The sequence below is a fragment of the Gouania willdenowi genome, chromosome 5 (assembly GCF_900634775.1).
Source record: "Gouania willdenowi chromosome 5, fGouWil2.1, whole genome shotgun sequence".
Classification (NCBI taxonomy): domain Eukaryota; kingdom Metazoa; phylum Chordata; class Actinopteri; order Blenniiformes; family Gobiesocidae; genus Gouania; species Gouania willdenowi.
Window position 1 is genome coordinate 34,098,095 of NC_041048.1, and position 18,659 is coordinate 34,116,753.

The window sequence follows — 18,659 nt, forward strand, 5'->3', positions numbered from 1 at the left end:
GAAAAAGTTTAGGGATTTATTGTGTGATGTGTATTTGAAAAGAAAAATTGAATTTTAATAGGTTTTTACTACTTTTTTTTTTTTTTTTACCAATTACAAGACATTTTAATTCCAGACAACCCAATATGGGGCCCCGACCCCAAGGTTGAAAAACACTGCCCTAGGGGTACATGTACCAAATATTCTTCTCCTCTTTCTGATTTTCACAGTAACTGTCGGTAACCAATGCTTCCATTCACACTATAAACAATTCCTGCTTTTAAATGCATTTGAACTATTTCTCTCACTTTTTGCATTTTATTTAATAGTTGTTTTTGCAGTTCTGCTTTTTATCCAGTAGGTGTCAGTGGTGTCCATTGATAACTTTGTGTCAAATGCGGCACAAAGTGGTCGTTTTGGGGGATGATGGTGATTATCATCATTTATCTTAATGGATGGCTTTCTTTTTGTCACAGTTGTCAGGGCAACAAAGTCAGGAAACGTCACGCTGAAGGAACATCTGCAGCGCTCTGACTATACAAACATCACAAACTGGTTCAGATAACCACACCTGTTCAGTTCTGCTTCATACACATCCAATTTAAGGACCACCTGATACCACTCACTAATTATTGGAAGCAGGGTTGGGGTCAATTACATTTTTTTTAATTACAATTACATCGTTGTCCATCCATGTTCAATGACGACGCAATTACGATTACGTTAACCAGCATTTTTTCCATTTACAATTAGATTACAATTAATTATTTTTCCCCTAAAAGTCAATTACAATTCTGTTCTCAATTACTAAAGTCCAGTTACAATTAATCGCAATTACTGAGCCTGAAATAAATGACATAATAAAACTTAACCTTCTTCTTGTATGTTAGCATCTCTTATGATAATGGGTTAGTTTTGACCCATGTCTTAAATTAGCTGTAAAATACACTAACATTATTAATTATCATCCAATTTGTTTCTCATCTCTTGGTTACACTGTTAGGCTTCCTAATCAATGAAATTATTGATATTAATATGGGTGTCTGAGCGTTTTTTCTGTCCGTATACCCCTCGATTTATATATAAGATGGCTGACTTTCTGTTTGGGTTTGGGCAAGGTCATCCATAACTCTTTGCTCATCTTGGTGTCAAGAATACATGTGGCAAATTTCGTATGAATAGGACAAACCTGCTGGTCGTGCGGGTCCATCGCAGTTTGTGCGCATTTTTGCGTTGCGTTTGTAATGCACGCGCCACCAAACCTTTAGAGATATGCAAATTATTTTGATGATTTTTAATCTTCAGTGGGTCCCAAGTGTTCTGGCCGAGTTTGAAGCAAATCGCATGAGCCCCTCAGACTAGTTCGCGAAAATGTGTTTCCAGGCCGAAACAGTTTTTTGTTTTTTTTTACCAAAGATGGCTGACTTTTTGTTTGATTTTGGGCGTGGTCATAATGTAACTTTTTGCTCATCCTTGGGTCAATAATACATGTGGTGAATTTCATATGAATCGGGCAAACCTGCCGGTCGTGCGGATCCATCTATAATGCTTCAGCAGGCCTGAGGTGCATGCACATTTTGGTGAGACTTTGGGAATCCTAAACTGTGTGGAATAATATGTACATGAACAATAGGTTCCTACGGCCATTCATGGCCTTCAGACCCTAATTATGTCATAATTGTAATTAATAATCAATCATGCAATTACAATTATAATTGACCCCAACCCTCATTAGCACCATATCAGACAAACATTGTGTTTTCCTTTAAATTTCAGATTATAAACAATAATATTCTGGCTGTAAAGTGTCTGTAAGTGTATTTTGTTACAGTTTGTGTTTAGAATCATTGAGTTGTAACTTAGTTCAGCTTAACTATCCTTTCTGTGTTCTGCGTCTATCCATCATCAATGTAAAAACAGTAAACATTTCCCAAGGTCAGTGCCTTTGCTGTCAATACCTGACATGACTCAGCACTTTCTCCACTATGATGCATATTCAGAGGGCTGTGCTGTGTGGTTTAAAGCAAAAACGCAAAGATTCAGACTCTAGATGTGGATGTGGACTCAGAAACTGCTGTTAATCAGGTTATTGCATGGATGCAAACATAGGCCCTGCTTATGCTGTAATACTATACTGTAACTTCGCCTTATACTATTCATTACTTACCCAGATTATTCACTGGATTGCTTCCATCCAGGCACTGATGCCAGTGATGAAGAAAAGGATGCTGGTCCTTTTTGCCAAAGAGCCAAATTTCCGTTTCTGTGCATGCAAACTGTGCAGCATAACAACTAAGCCTTCCCATCAGTGATAAAGCAGATCAATTGGTTTGCAGCAGGAGAATGAGGCAACGTTTCTACAGACATGAGGGAGTGAGAAGTGAAATCATAACAGAGTGTGCTGATTCTTTGGTCTTTAGAAGTTTCAGAGGAAGTTCTTCAAACTGCTGCTGACATTCTTCCAGCGTCCCTGTAGCAAAGTGACGACGAACATCATGAAGTGATGAAACCCGCAGCGTCCTGGTTTCTAGTTTTTCTGTCTCTGCTTGTTTGTCACATCCTGCAGTAGCTGCATCAGTCAGATGAGCAGAGTAGACCTTCTTCTCTAAAACTCCTGCCCTCAGCTCCAAACTCTGTCTTTAAATGACACGGATTCTAAACCTTTCCTATGTTATCATCATGAGAACACAAATGGTCCTTTTCTGTGTCCAATGTTAATTAAAAGCTGAGATTCTGTAATTTCCCAATAATATACAAACACTGTGGCTATGTGTAAGTAAAGTAAGTAAAGTTGAAATGACTTTGGAATAATACAGCAGGCATCATTAAAAGTAGAATTAACCTGTTATTTCCATGAAAACATATTTAATATGATCTAGAATTATTATCACTATCAGTTAATATCAGAAGTCGGAAATTTAGTATTGGACAAAATCACCAAAAGCTGATATCGAACATCCCTAGAAATATTAATTTTGTTTATTTTTTTTTAATTGAAGTGAACTAATTCTCCAAACGGGCGAATTGGATTTTTCACAGGCTATGATGTCACCTAGCAGAAACTCCTCCTCCTGACAATCCTGGCTCCTCCTACCCTATCAGAATGTGAGCTCCTCCCTCTCAAACTAGCTCACGGTTCAAACAAATGCTGTAGTTTAATATAGAATATACATTATACTTTATTGTCATATAGGAGCAGTGAGGAGCAGTGAGCAGCAACGTGTAGAACCCAGAGAGCAGTTCCGTTTTTAGAATCCACCTCGTATCACCTTTGACTTGATCTGACGTGTTTGTGACACAATGCGACGCAGCGGTTGGACAAAACAAATGATTATCACCTTAAATGCATTGTTCCTGTAGATAAGATGAGGAGGAGAATAAAGTACGACTTAGCAGCTGAACACTTCGGTGAGAACACTCATGAATATGCATAAGTAGGCCCCAAAACAGCCCGTTTTTAGAACTGCTCAGAAAGTGACTTTTCAGAGGCTAAAACTCTGGAAAACAGGTGAGTTTCAGAAAATAAACCTCAAATACTACTGTATGTTGTTGGGGTTCTTAGAACAAATGGAGATGGGTGAAAAATAGCATGATATGGGACCTTTAAATTATTCCATGACTTTTCAAGACTGGAAAATCATTTTTTTAAATTCCATAACTTTTCCAAGAATTTCATCACCGTGGGCACTGGATTTAGCCCGTAACCCTTACCCTGAATTAAATGTTTGAAGTCGTCCCCAGCAACACTAAAAAAAAATGCTGAAATTGTGGTGGCGCGTGCATAAAGTGAACGTATCATTTTCATCACACTATCACATTTCACCGTGAGATTCTGTCCATCAAGATCATTCAAAGCAAAGTACACAATGATAATATAGAAGGATTTTATAGACCTCTGGGGCTCTCAAGAGCACTTTAGAGTCAGGAAATGATGCCACTTTTCCTATTACTGTGTTTTTTGTTTGCCACGTAGAAAAGGTAAATGTAAAAAAAAAATTACAGTTTAAAAGTGTGTTTTTTTTCCAACTACAGAACAAAATCCAACATATCAAACTTGTAGATATACTTACTTTCAAAAGTGGAATTAAAAAGAAAAAATAATAATATCAGAATCAGAATCAGAATCAGAAATGTTTTATTTGCCATGTACAGTTTTGAGGACAGTACAAGGAATTTGACTTGGTGGTTGGTGCACAAAACAAGCAACAAAAAGAAATAAAAGAAATAAAAACAAAACAACAAAGAACAACCCAGCAACAATAATAATAATAATAATGATAAATATAAAGGATGAGGGATAAATAAAGGATAGATAGAGAATAAAGGATAAATAGGATAAATATAAATATATATATATACAGTGCAGCATGGTATCAAGCTGGTGGAGGTGGTGATCGGGTGGGGGGGGTTCAGTGGGTGACTTGGGGTGTGTTCATGTGGATGGTGGCAGAGGGAAAGAAGCTGTTTTTGTGTCTGGAGGTTCTGGTCCTGATGGACCGAAACCTCCTACCAGAAGGGAGAGATTGAAACAGTTTATGACCGGGGTGGGAGGGGTCGGCCACAATCTTTCCTGCACGCCTCAAAATCCTGGAGGCGTACAGGTCCTGGAGGGAGGGCAGATTGCAGCCGATGACCTTCTCTGCAGAGTGGATGATACGCTGCAGTCTGGCCTTGTCCTTGGCCGTAGCTGCAGCGTACCAGATGGTGATGGAGGAGCAGAGGATGGACTGGATGATGGAGCTGTAGAAGTTCACCATCATCTTTGTTGGCAAACTGAACTTCTTCAGCTGCCGCAGAAAGTACATCCTCTGCTGAGCTTTTTTGATAAGGGAGCTGATGTTCAGCTCCCACTTGAGGTCCTGAGTGATGATGGTCCCCAGGAAGCAGAAGTACTCTACAGAGCTCACTGTAGAGTCTCCCAGGGTGAGGGGGGTGAGGGGGGCTGGGTTCTTCCTGAAGTCTGCTATCATCTCCACTGTCTTTAAAGCATTGAGCTCCAGGTTGTTCTGGCTGCACCAGGACACCAGCCGGTCTGTCTCCCACCTGTAGTCAGACTCGTCTCCATCAGCGATGAGACCGATGATGGTCGTGTCGTCTGCAAACTTCAGGAGTTTGACCGACTGGTGAGAGGAGGTGCAGCTGTTGGTGTACAGGGAGAAGAGCAGAGGAGAAAGAACACAGCCCTGAGGAGATCCAGTGCTGATGGTCCGGGGAGCAGAGATGGTTTTTCCCAGCTTCACGTGCTGCTTCCTGTCAGACAGGAAGTCTGTGATCCACCTGCAGGTGGAGTCTGGCACGTTCAGCTGGGAAAGCTTGTCCTGAAGGAGAGCTGGGATTATTGTATTAAAAGCAGAGCTGAAGTCCACAAACAGGATCCTGGCGTAGGAGCCTGGGGAGTCCAGGTGCTGGAGGATGAAGTGGAGAGCCAGGTTTACAGCATCGTCTACGGACCTGTTGGATCTATAGGCAAACTGCAGGGGGTCCAGGTGGGGGTCGGTGATGTCCTTGATGTGGGAGAGCATGAGGCGTTCAAAGGACTTCATGACCACAGATGTCAGAGCGATGGGTCTGTAGTCATGAAGTCCTGTGATCCTCAGCTTTTTAGGGACAGGAACGATGGTGGAGGCCTTAAAACAGGCTGGTACGGTGCATGTCTCCAGTGAGGTGTTAAAAATGTCTGTGAACACTGGAGACAGCTGATCAGCACAGTGCTTTAAGGTGGAAGGAGAGACAGAGTCCGGTCCACAAGCCTTACGGGGGTTTTGTCTCCTGAAAAGTCTATTATATGTTATGTGTTATATGTTTTTATTATCAAAATTTCTGGACTATGAACCAAACTAAATCATTCACTGAATCTTTATTTTCTTTCATCGATTGATTTCACAATATCACGGTCTTGCTTTTGATTTATTAGTTGTGTTTAGAATGATGTTTACAAACAAGGATATTTATTGTATTTTGTGTTTATCTGTAGTTCATTAATGTATTAATGGTATTATTTGGGTTTTCAAGAGTAATTTTGCTTCTGCTGTTATTAGTCACAGTTCCAGAAAATGAAGGAATGAATGAATGACACAATAATTATATTTTTTAGTAGAAAGCCACATTTTCCTCTCTTATGGCCCGTGTTTGAATTTATTTTTAAAATTGCAGCTGGTTTTCTGTTCTACATTCAAACAAACGTACCAAATTGCACAAACAGTCAATTCTTCTTTTCACAAATCTTACACAGATCCAGAATTATAGTGAAATGGCAGATAATGGATTGAGCTGTGAAAGGATGAGTCGGCAGCACATCCAATGAGAACGACAGCTCCGTAACCTTGGCCGTCCCGGCAACAGGAAGACTGATGAGTGGTGCTTCCACCGCTATCAGTGTCTCTATCCATCATTGTTTCCTAAACTGATTAGCTGGAGAGAACATGTCTGTCATCAAATACAGAAGATTTTAGCACCACAAAGCAGATTTAATACAGATATTGTAGGAGTTTAGTCTCCTCCAGCCTGGATTGTGTTTATAACTGTGGAGCTGCTTGAATAAACTGATCTGTAGGATTTTTTCTTAATTGGGTTTCAGTGTTTAACAAAGCTTGCATCGTCTTACACAGATAAACATTAAAGTGTATCTGCATCTGGTAAGATGAGCATGACCTTTTAAAAATGCCATTGTGTGAGGACAGGTCTAGAAACTTCTTACATTCACACAGAGGGAAAAACGTACTAAAATGGCTTAGTGAATTCATTCTAATGTATTGCCACCAGGGTTGGGGTCAATTATAATTGCGCAATTGATAATGAATTACAAGTATGGCGTAATTATATTTGTAATTTTAAAAATCTGTTGCTGTCTTAATCATAATGAAATTGTAATTGAGTTCAGATAATTGACTTGAAATGAAAATGACAACAATTGTTCATTTTAATTTAATGCAAAACTGGGGAACCATGTTACAGTGTATGTCCAGTTTTACACATATGTAGTTAATAACTATTTAAATACGTTTCATATCAAGCTTTACCACATTTTACCATTAAAACATTTTTAAATCTAGGTGTATACTGACACAAAAAAGGCTCAGATGTCCACACCATGAATATTAAAACTTATATTTTCATTGATTAGGAAGTCTAACAAGGCAACCAATAGATGGGAAAGAAATTAGATGATCTATATTTGTTTTTTAGTGTATCTTACAGCTGATTTAGGACTCGTTATCATAAGACATGCTAACAGAAAGCTAACAGAAGAGAGAGGTTACATTTTATTAGGTTATTTATTTTAGGCTCAGTAATTGTGATTAATCATTTGAATTAATTGAACTTTAGTAATTGAGAACATAATCGTAATTGACTTTTAGAGGATAAAAAATAATAGTAATACAATTGTTGTTGAACATGGGTAATTGAAAACGTAATTGTAACTGTAATTGACCCCAACCCTGATTGTCACCCATTAGTCATAGATTAATGATGGAAATGGGTCAGAAAGGATATAATTTGCCATTATGTGAACAGGTTTGTTTGTTTCCCCATTTTTTAGCTTTTTTCCCCACAGCAATTCAAACTAAAAGAGCTTCTCCTTAGTGTTAAGGTGCCATTTATTAAAGGGTGCAGCACTTTAGTAGCTTGTGCTGCACTTGTGATCTGTGTTTTAAGGAGCTTTGACATGTTTTAGAGGTAAGCCAATTACTGGTTTGATTATTATTATTATTATTATTATTACTGTATTAATAATAATAAGGTGGTAGTGGGTCGTCTTCTGATCGAGAGGTTGGGGGTTCGATCCCAGTACCTGACTATGTGTCGAAGTGTCCTTGGGCAAGACACTGAACCCTAAGTTGCTCCCAGTGGTCGACTAGCGCCTTGCATGGCAGTCCTGTCCCACTGGTGTGTGAATGTGAGAGTGATTGGGTGAATGAGCTGATATGTAAAGCGCTTTGAGACTGCTTCAGTGGTGATAAAGCGCTATATAAAATCAAGTCCAAGTCCAAGTATTTGTTGGGTACTCAGCTACATAATCTTTTTTTACTTTGTGCATGAAAAGTGTATGTAAAACATCACTTCATGTTACAATAGGGCTGGTGGTGGAAGGGAAAAGGATACAATCTTCAACAATTCTCTGCATCCAACTTGCTCTGCCGACCAAACAACAGACAGGGCTCCTCTTTTTGACACAAGTTCTCCTGTGTCATCATGTTTTACTAGTTCTGCAGCTTCAGAGCTTTCTCATCCATTTACACTGTAACCAGAGAGCTACGGTTTACCTTTGCAGTGCAACATTGAAAAGGCTCTGGTCCGACGCGGCGCAGCGTAGCGTTCCAAAAGTTGTGTAATCAATACACCGGTATGGTGGTATATTAAAAATGTATATTATAAAGAAAATATATACCGGTATTTGGTATGAACCGGTACACCGCCCACCCCTATAATGATAATAAATATACATATATATCCGAGTCCTAATCGGGAGGTAACGTTCGATTACGATCGAGTCTGAAACCACGGGATCAGGCCCGATTTCCGATCACGTGATTGGATCGGGACATCCTTAGTTATAGTGATATACATTTATTTATATTGTTATTTATGAATAAAATGTCCCCTTTTCTATACACAATCTCCCCTGTTATATACATATGCCTGAGGTGAGGGAAACAAAATATTACACTAAGCCGTGTTAAGAGACTATGGTCTAGTGGTTAAAGAATGGGGATGAAAAAATAGTTGGAGAACCAGATTATTTAGTGACGTGACGAGTTGGGAATAATATGAATAAAATGTGTCTGGAGAGACGTAGCAGCAGCATATGATGGCTACATAGAGAGCCCTACCGTTACACTGGCTATAAAGACAGTGACTGTCGCTTGATATCTCATCATTTATTAAGATTTTTAATGTAATATTGTAGCTATAGTCATCTCAACGTCCAAAAAATGTGTTATTAAAAAAGGACTGAAGTGGGACGTGAATCTACAACCCTATGCTTCTAAGAGCGGTGTCATAATTCACTACACCACCATATGTTGTACCTGTATTGTACAGTATGAAACAACAACCGAGTCTTCAATGTGTATTAATTTCATTTGTCATCCCTTCCTTTACATTGTCCACAGGTTTGTATCCAGGGAACTTTACTACAGACGTCAGTAGATGTTTTAATGCAGATCAACCTCTGTGTCTTTCACTTAATGCTCTGTATCCACAATGTTACAAAGAAAACTACAGTTTGTTTTAATAAAAATAAATAAAATAAATGTAAAGCAACATAACATTAGTAATGATGTGAGCACGTTTGTGGTGTGTGATGGTACTGATGTGTTTCAGAGAAGAGTGTCAAGGTTCATTAAAGTGTTCAGAAACGGTCTTCAGGTGGGCGGAGCCAGGTAGAAACCCAGGGTTTCTTTGATAAAACCTGCCAGTGACCAGGTTTAATTCACAGACAATGTTGCCATGGTAACATAGTCAAAGAAGAACATACCTCACGTTTAGGAATGGGATACTCAGAGTTTCCCTCATTTGAGCCCCAACATACTCAGATTTTGAACATAAAACGTTTTATGGAATACGACTCAGGTGTTGGTCTCCCATCTTTTAAAAGCTGTCGTTTTTCCTCAAAAGAAAGTTTCTCTATTGTCTCTACCACTGTCACCCTGCCTCTAGTGTTATATTCTGCCCACTAGCTAGAGAACGGAGCAGCAGCGGCCAAGCTGTATCAATTCACTAATGCACTCTGAACATATGTATAGCATTTAGCATAGCACGGTTACGTCCAAAGGCAGTGTAGAAAGCTGCCTGTTTACGTAAATGGTTGTCATCTTGGGGAAATGACTGCGCATGAGCAAACACATAAAAACATGCTATGGGGCCAGAGGCAGAGCAGCAATGTGCTTTTGGGAGAGGGCGTGGCCTCCTCCTGCATTACAGCAGAGTGAGACTGTGCCGTACCAGGAAATAGTGATGTTTAGTCATTTGGGCTATGAAAAGCAAAAATTGCTGACACTTTCAAACTTAGAGGTACTGTAGGCTATCAGAAATGGAAAAATAAATAATTTATAATTATATTATAATAAAAAAAAAAAAACAATCTAAATATCAATCCACTCTTGGGTATGCACTGGAGGGTAGCACTTGAAGTCTGATGCATAAGGCTGAAATTACACTGTCAATGTCTGTCATTAGTATGAATAAGGTGTCATGAAGGCTGTCATTAAGTGTCGTTTGCTAAATTATGACATCTTTAGAGCTATGTTGGCACTTATCCTGCAGCCTTCAGCCAGAAATATTTATATTTTACTAAAACATGATTTGTTTTTGTCTTTAAACCTAAAAAGAAGAGTTTTAAAAAGACTGGATGGTTATAACTTACAACACATCCATTCATTTTCTGACCCGCTAACTTACAGCACAGTGCAGATAAAATAATACAGAATAAATTAGTTAATAAGTTCTCTGGATGACGACAACATTTTAAAAGCAGGCAGAGATCATTCACATTGTGCTGTGATATTGTTTCTTTTTTTAGGATTTAAACGAAACATGATGCTAGAGTTTCCATTAGGGATGCACTGAAATTAAGTTTTTTGGCTGAAACCGAAACACCGAAAAAAATTATTAGGCAAATTATTCAACGTATTGCATTTTTGGCTGTGAATGTGTACTAATCACTTTAATTAAAACATTGCAATTGTATACTACAATATTAATGCTTCAAAAAGTAAATCAATTAAAAACATGAAAATATTATTTTTAGCACTGACATTCCAAAAATGCAAAATATAAAATAAAAAGTTAAACCTGACCCCACTCTTTCATTAAATAATGTTGTACAGGCCTAGAACTGACTGAGCTGCTGAAAGAGAGTCGAATTAAACAGGTTATCTAATTAAAACACAAAGTGCATTTAATATCTTGATGAAAATCAGCTTCTTGGTTTCATTTATTATCCAAACATGTTGTTTAGATGCACACACTGAGAGTTCACAAAACATACACACACAACAATTAACAGGTAAATAAAAACTAATTGTATTAAATAAAAAAAAAACACACTGACACACAATCGGCTTCATGTTTATAGTATTTTTGTATAATTAAATACATATGTGGTGTTTTATGAACCAACATAACATTTGTGTTTATTTATTAAATGGTAAATTGACTTGATTTATATATAGCTTTATCCCTACAATGAAATTCTCAAAGCACTTTGCATATCAGCTCATTCACCCATTCACACTAACATTCACACACCAATGGGACTAAACTGACTAAACCTCATCAAACCAACCAAATCCCCATTATTCACAGAATGATGAAGAGCTGTTATTATTATTATTATTATTATTATTATTATTATTATTATTATTATTATTATTATTATAATAATAATAATAATAATAATAATAATAATAATAATCAGATTTATATTTGACAAAGTGAAAGTATAGATTAAAATTGTATAAGATTTTAATTTGTAAATATTATTTTATTTGTTATTGTTTTATTTTTTTGTTCATCTATTACTAGACAATTCAGGCAACGTCATTTAAACTCCAAGCGACCACACCTGGGTCACGACCCCAAGGTTGAAAAATGCGGGGGAACAAACGTGCCGAAAATTAAAATTAAATAAATAAAGAAATACACGTAAAAAAATAAAATTAAAAGGAAAATTTTAGATTAAATACAAATAAATAAATATAAGTGGGGGAAAATAGAAAAGTAAAAATATAATTTCAAATATAAATACATCACTGAATAAATGCATGCAAAAAAAACAAACAAAAAAAAACATGCAAAACCAAAAAAAAATATTGTTGAAAAATTCAATGAAATAGATTGATAAATGAATGTGGAAATAAAAAAGAAAATACAAATATAATTTACATACTTTTTAAAACTTGTTAATCATTTATTTTATACATATTAAACATTTTTATTTTTGTTTCTTTTATTCATTTATTCAATTATTTTTAATTTTGGCAGGTTTGGTCCTCCATAGAAAAACATTGGCCTAACGTGATCTCGGTGGTGCGTTCAGAGTCCGTTGGAAACCGGGCTATTGCTGTGAATTCTACGCAACAGACAGAACGTGAGAAGTGGTCACGTGCGTCGTAAAACTCAACGTTTCACCTTACGTAAATATTTTTTTTATTTTTGTAGTTCATATAAAACGTTAAGATATCCATTATGTATGCATTGCTCACAATTAAAAACAAAAATAGACAGTGTATCTTGAAAAGTTTTTTTTAAAGTTTTTACGTAAAGTTGCGTGACGTCGTAGCCATGGAAACGAGTTGGATGCGGCATTTAAATTCACCTGCTGAACTTTAACGTTCTAAGCGAGCAGCGAGAGACGTTGAGAGGAGAACTGTTAGCATCTGTGAGCATATTTGAGCTGAGAAAGGAGAGAAAAACTCTACAAAACACTGAGAAAAGTCGTCAAAAGACCTCTACACGACCAGAAGAAGAACTTCAGACCAGGACCAGAACTTCAGAAAAAGGACTTATAAGACGACGAGACCAGAAAAGTGAACCATGGCCCTGCGCATGGCTCAAGGTAAGACACGTTTTAATTATTCTCACCTGATAGGCCTTATTTCATCATTTTAGCACTGAAAAGTTAAACATATATTATGATTTATAATCTATAGGTCTGTCTAAACCAGGTTCGGGGCCTGAGACGTTAATATTTTATATTATAGGCCGACAGAAAATGGTTTTAACATAACGAAAATCAAGAAATGCTGATTTGTCATGTGTTACTTTGACTTTTGTAATAATTTTACTCTGTTGTGACACTTTTAGTGAGCGTTTGGGCTGTTCCGACTGTTTTGCTGAGGTGTAATTATTTATTTAAAAAAAAAACAAAAAGTAGATTTATTTAAGTCCTGTACTGACTGAGGTAGATTTAATGTAAATTTGTACTTTAGTTCATAATTAATTTAAAGTCGAGTTTCACTTCATATTTTTCTAGATAAAATTGATACTGAACTATTTGTTTTGGTTTGTTTTTGAAGCAGCCAATGAGGTGGGTGAAATGTAGTTACCATGGATACTGTTTGCATTGTTTGTGCTTGAATATTTACTTCATTTATTTACAGATACATACTTTATTTCCTACATTGATCATTTTCTTGAAATGTCTCCATATTTAAATTTATATGGCTTACTTTTTCCCCTCTTATTTAATTTGTTTTTCAAAATCCTCCTGTGGACAAGTGTTACAAATTAGCACACGTTAAAACAATTAAATATTGTCCAATGTCATTGTGCTGTCCATATCAAAATAGAAAATAAATAATCAATAAATCAATAAATAAAATCCTTTTAAAAAAAATAGCAGTGCTAAGCATTCATGAGAGTGATACAGTCATCACTGCACAAATTAAATGTTTATGTTTTGTCTGTATATGTTGTCAAAGTTTATCACTACATAGTGCAATCTTTTTGCACAGCTATGAATGTTTTAATCTTCCAAGAAATAAACAAATACATTTATTATTTTTGTTATTATTTAGTTTATTAAACTAAACTTTATAAGGGGAATTAAATTGAATTGAATTGCTTATTTTTGAATATGCAAAAAAAAAAAAAAAAATTAAATTAAAAATTAAAATGGGGGAAAAAAGAGCATACATTTTAAAATAAAACATCAAATACAGAAGTGTAACTTAACGTAACATATTTTCTTTTTTTGTTGTTTATTTCAGGTGTGGGTCAGCCCGAGGGTTGGGTCGCTGGCTGGGCCGAGCCCGAGGGTTGGGTCGCAGGCTGGGCCGAACCCGAGGGTTGGGTCGCTGGCTGCCCCGAGCCCGAGGGTTGGGTCGCTGGCTGCCCCGAGCCCGAGGGTTGGGTCGCTGGCTGGGCCGAGCCCGAGGGTTGGGTCGCTGGCTGGGCCGAGCCCGAGGGTTGGGTCGCTGGCTGGGCCGAGCCCGAGGGTTGGGTCGCTGGCTGGGCCGAACCCGAGGGTTCTGTCGCAGGCTGGGCCGAGCCCGAGGGTTCTGTCGCAGGCTGGGCCGAGCCCGAGGGTCGGGTCGCAGGCTGGGCCGAGCCCGAGGGTCGGGTCGCAGGTTGGGCCGAGCCCGAGGGTTGTGTCGCAGGTTGGGCCGAGCCCGAAGGTTCGGTCGCAGGCCGGGCCGACCCTCCGGTTTTGTTTCCACCCTGGACAGACCCTCGCTGGTCCGACCCTCCGGGCTCGGATCTAGGCTTGGATCCAGGCTGGACCGACCCTCGCTGGGCTGACCCTCTGGGTTTGGACCCAGGCTGGGCCACAGGTAAGTTCTGAGAAAACTCCATCGTTCGGCTCTGACTGTCGGTGTGAGTCTGGGACCAAGAGGCCTTGGTGAGGTGACAATTCTGACTCATCTTAGAGTCTTCTGTTTCTTGTTTTTCTAGATGAGTTCCTTGTTTAAACATGTCTTTCACAGCTAGTCCTTGCGTCTGGCTGGATTAGTTTAGCCTTTAGTTACATTCACGCCAAGGCTTGTGTATATAATATCACCCTTTTGTAAATAGTTAATTTAGGTGAATAATCACAGCTGGCCTTTGCGTCTTGCGGGGCTTCTGATGTCCCGGGTAACGTCTGACACCTGGACCTTTTTAGATTGTAAGGATTTTATTTTTTGTTTGTTTATGACGGGCCACAGTGGGCGTAATTCTCCCGTCACTCTCGTAAACAGGTAAATATGTTTAGGTATAGTTAGGTTGTTTAGAGTTTAGAGATTATGTTTTTATTCCCAGCATGTTTGAGGCACAAGAGACATCAGCAGAGGATGAAGACGAAGGACGACTTCTAACAATCAAAACTATGTAAGTAAAGCGTCTCATTTACACAGAAAGACACTGAACATTTTTTTATTGTAAAAATGTTGTCATTGGTAAAAAAAAAAAAAGAGAAATGGATGTTCCTTTACACTAAAACCTGTAAATTGTCCACCACAGTGTTCCACAATCAGCCCCAGGAGGAGACGCCAGCAGAGGAAAGAAACAATATTAACCAAAACAATGTAAGTAAAATTTCTCATTTACACAGAAAGACACACATGTTTAATGTATAAATAGACGTCACGTTTTACTAACGCCTGTAAAATGTCGGAGAGGAACGCCAACATCCACTGATGGAGGAGGAGAAGAAAGATGGAGGACGGGAGTGACAGCATCTACCAATGGAGAAGAAGAAATACTTTTATTAACCAAAACAATGTAAGTAAAACCTCTCGTTTACACAGAAAGACACTGGACACGTTTATTGTAAAAACTGACTTTCTAATAATGCCTGTAAAATGTTGGAGTTGACCACCAGAATCCACTGATGGAGAACAAGGAAGATGGAAGAGTACCATCATCTACCAATGGAGGAGGAGGAAGAGAAGGAGGAGAAAAATGGGGGAGCACCAGCATCCAAAAGTGTCCCATAATCAGCCCCAGGAGGAGATATCAGCAGAGGAAAGAAACAATATTAACCAAAACAATGTAAGTAAAACTTCTCATTTACACAGAAAGACACTGATCACATATTTAATGTATAAATATACGTCATGTTTTACTAACACCTGTAAAATGTTGGACCACCAGAATCCACTGATGGAGGAGAAGAAAGATGGAGGACAGGAGCACACAAACATCAGCACAAGACGGAGATGAAGAAAGACTTCTATCAATCAACCAAAAACAATGTAAGCAAAGCCTCTCGTTTGAACACACATTTAATATAAAAATAGGTGTTAATTACTGTACTAGTGCCTGTAAAATGTCTTGTGTGTGATTACAGATTCACTTCAGAGGAGAATCAGACTGTTCCAGATGTTCATCACCACAGCACAGAATGAGACAGCAGTAGTAGTGTTTACTCTGACTGCTTTCATTTCAACTATAAATAAATAAAAAATAATATCATCAGAAATCAAACTTGGTGAAATGCTTTGTGTGCTTTCCATTAGAACCTGAGATCATCTTAATCACTGGGATGTTTCTTCATCAGTTCACATGGAGATTATTTATATAATATGAAATTTAAACAATGCAAACATTCCAAACCTGGTTTTATGGAGATATGTTGATATATGACTACTTACCTAGATTTTTAAAAATAATTTACAAAGTTTTATTTGTTTATATATATATATATATTTTATATAAATAAACCTTAAATATGGTTTATTTATATGCAAACCCAGGTAAATGACATAAAAAGATACATTTTAATAGTGATGACACCCAGATCCTGCAACATTTTCAGCTAAACAAAATAATCTATTTATCTGGATGGTAAATGGAAGTTAACAATCCTTTCCCCTAAGGGCCATGTGAGATTTGGACTTTTTTTGTGGCTTTTTGCATCTTGCGGATTCTCAGCAAGTCAATGAATGGTTTGATACTTCGTATTTCAGAAGACCACAATTATAGTAAAGTTCAAACGTAAAGCTCTTGTACTCATCCACACATCTCACAAACATCTGAAGCACACACACGCACACACGTGTCTAGGCTATTTACAGTATATGATACATAGTCTTCTGTATTATGTAAAAACAAACAGACAAAAAAAAAAGCTACCACTTCTAGGCTAGCGTTGCATTGTGGGGGACAAACACCCATCCTAATCCGATTCCATTCAAAGTGCATTTTTAACATTCATTTTTCAACATTTAAAGTTTTATCTGTAGAATACTGTGAGTGGCTTTTAGGAAACACATTCTCCTCACATTTCAAGCTATTCCCTGTGAGGAACGTTTAGAAAATAACCATCTTTTTCTGGATCAATGAGATGGCAATGGAGTCTGAGATGCATGTCCGTTGTTGGTGTAGTTTTAGCTGAGAGTTCAACAAAAGCCAGTCTGATTACGTTTCAGAAGCACCCTATAACACCCATGAAGCGCACCATACTGGTTCATCTGATCCTGGAGAAACAGCCCAATGTTCAGCAAACCAACAGAAACCTGAGTCCAAAGGAGGCGTCAACAAACCTTTCACTGACCAAATAAACCACTTAGAGAATCAATCAATCGTTCAGTATGTTAAACCCTGGAAATGTAGAAAAACAGGTTCAATACTTACAAAGAACAAATATGTTTACTGTAAAAGATCAAAAGGCAGGATTGAAGTTAAAGCTGCTGGAGACGATCATTGTTTAACAGATAAATGCCGTGTTTCCACTGGCGGTATCAGCTCGGCTCTACTCTCTTTTTACGCGTTTCCACTGGGAAAAAGTACCTCCTCAGTGGCACCTGGTGCTGTATTTTTTAGTACCTTTTTCGTTGAGGTTCCAAAAAAAAGCAGCCCTGGTCTGAAAATGTGACGTAGGCACAAAGCAGACACTGATTGGTTCAGAGAATCATCACAGCGTACAGTCATCAACTCACACACAGAGGAAGCTTTTGGCCACCATTGATTTTTGTTGGTGATCTTGTGAATTATCCTAATTGAACCATTATCTGTTAGAGGCAAGGAACACCATTGCCCTAAATATTGATAGAATAGTGAGTAATGGAGTTAGTAATGAAATATGAACAATGCCTGTTAGGATGTTTTTGGTTTCGGACCTCTTTTGGATAATTAATCATGCACCGGGTCAACTTGACCTGGGAGCACCATTACTGTTCCTGACAGATGAACATAACAGGAGGGTTAATAATGATTTCCTCTCTTTTCAGTAACACTTTACTTTAGGGTTTATACATGAGGCTGACATTACACTGTCAATATTATGACATTAGCATGAATAACGTGTCATGATGGCGGACATTAAGTGTTGTTTGTTACCTTAACCTTAATCCTAACCAGGGTTGGGTTCAATTATAATTGTAACCACGTAATTGATAGTTAATTGCAATTATGACGTTGTTATACTTGTAATTGCAATTGAAAAAACCTGTTGCTGTCATAATCGTAATCACATTGTAATTAAGTTTAAATAATTGACTTTGTAATTGTAATTGCCATAAAAATTCTATAAAATTTATCAATTATAATTTAATGCAAAACTGGGGAACCATATTACATTTCTATCTACAGTTCTACACATATTTAGTTAACAATTAAAGTGTTTCATATTGAGGCTTCCCACATTTTAAATCATGGGGTATACTGACACAAAAAAGGCTCAGGTGCTCACACCAAAATATTAAAACCTATATTTTTATTGATTTCGAAGCCTAACAAGGTTAGAATAGACATTAGATTTTTAAGATTTGTTATTTTTTTTTTCGTGTATTTTAGTCATTTACAGCTGAGATGCTAACAGAAAGCTAACACAAAAGGAAGGTACATTTTTATTAGGTCATGTATTTCAGGCTCGGTAAGTGTGATTAATTGTAATTGAAAATTACTAATTGGAAGCGTAATTGTACTTGACTTTCTGAGGATACATTTTTTTGTAAATTAATTGTAATTGAAAAAAGGCTGGTCACTGTAATCATAATTGAATTACAATTGAACATGGGTAATTGAAAATGTAATTGTAACTGAAAAATATAATTGACCCCAACCATGATCCTAACCCTATCTAACCCCACTAAATCGCACCACCTAACCCCAAAAGTGCCAACATAGCTCTAAAGGTGTCATAATTTAGCAAACGACACTTAATGACAGCCTTCATACCACCTTATTCATGCTAATGACAGACAGACTGTGTAATTTCAGCCTTATGTATAAAACTTCAAGTGTTACCCTCCAGT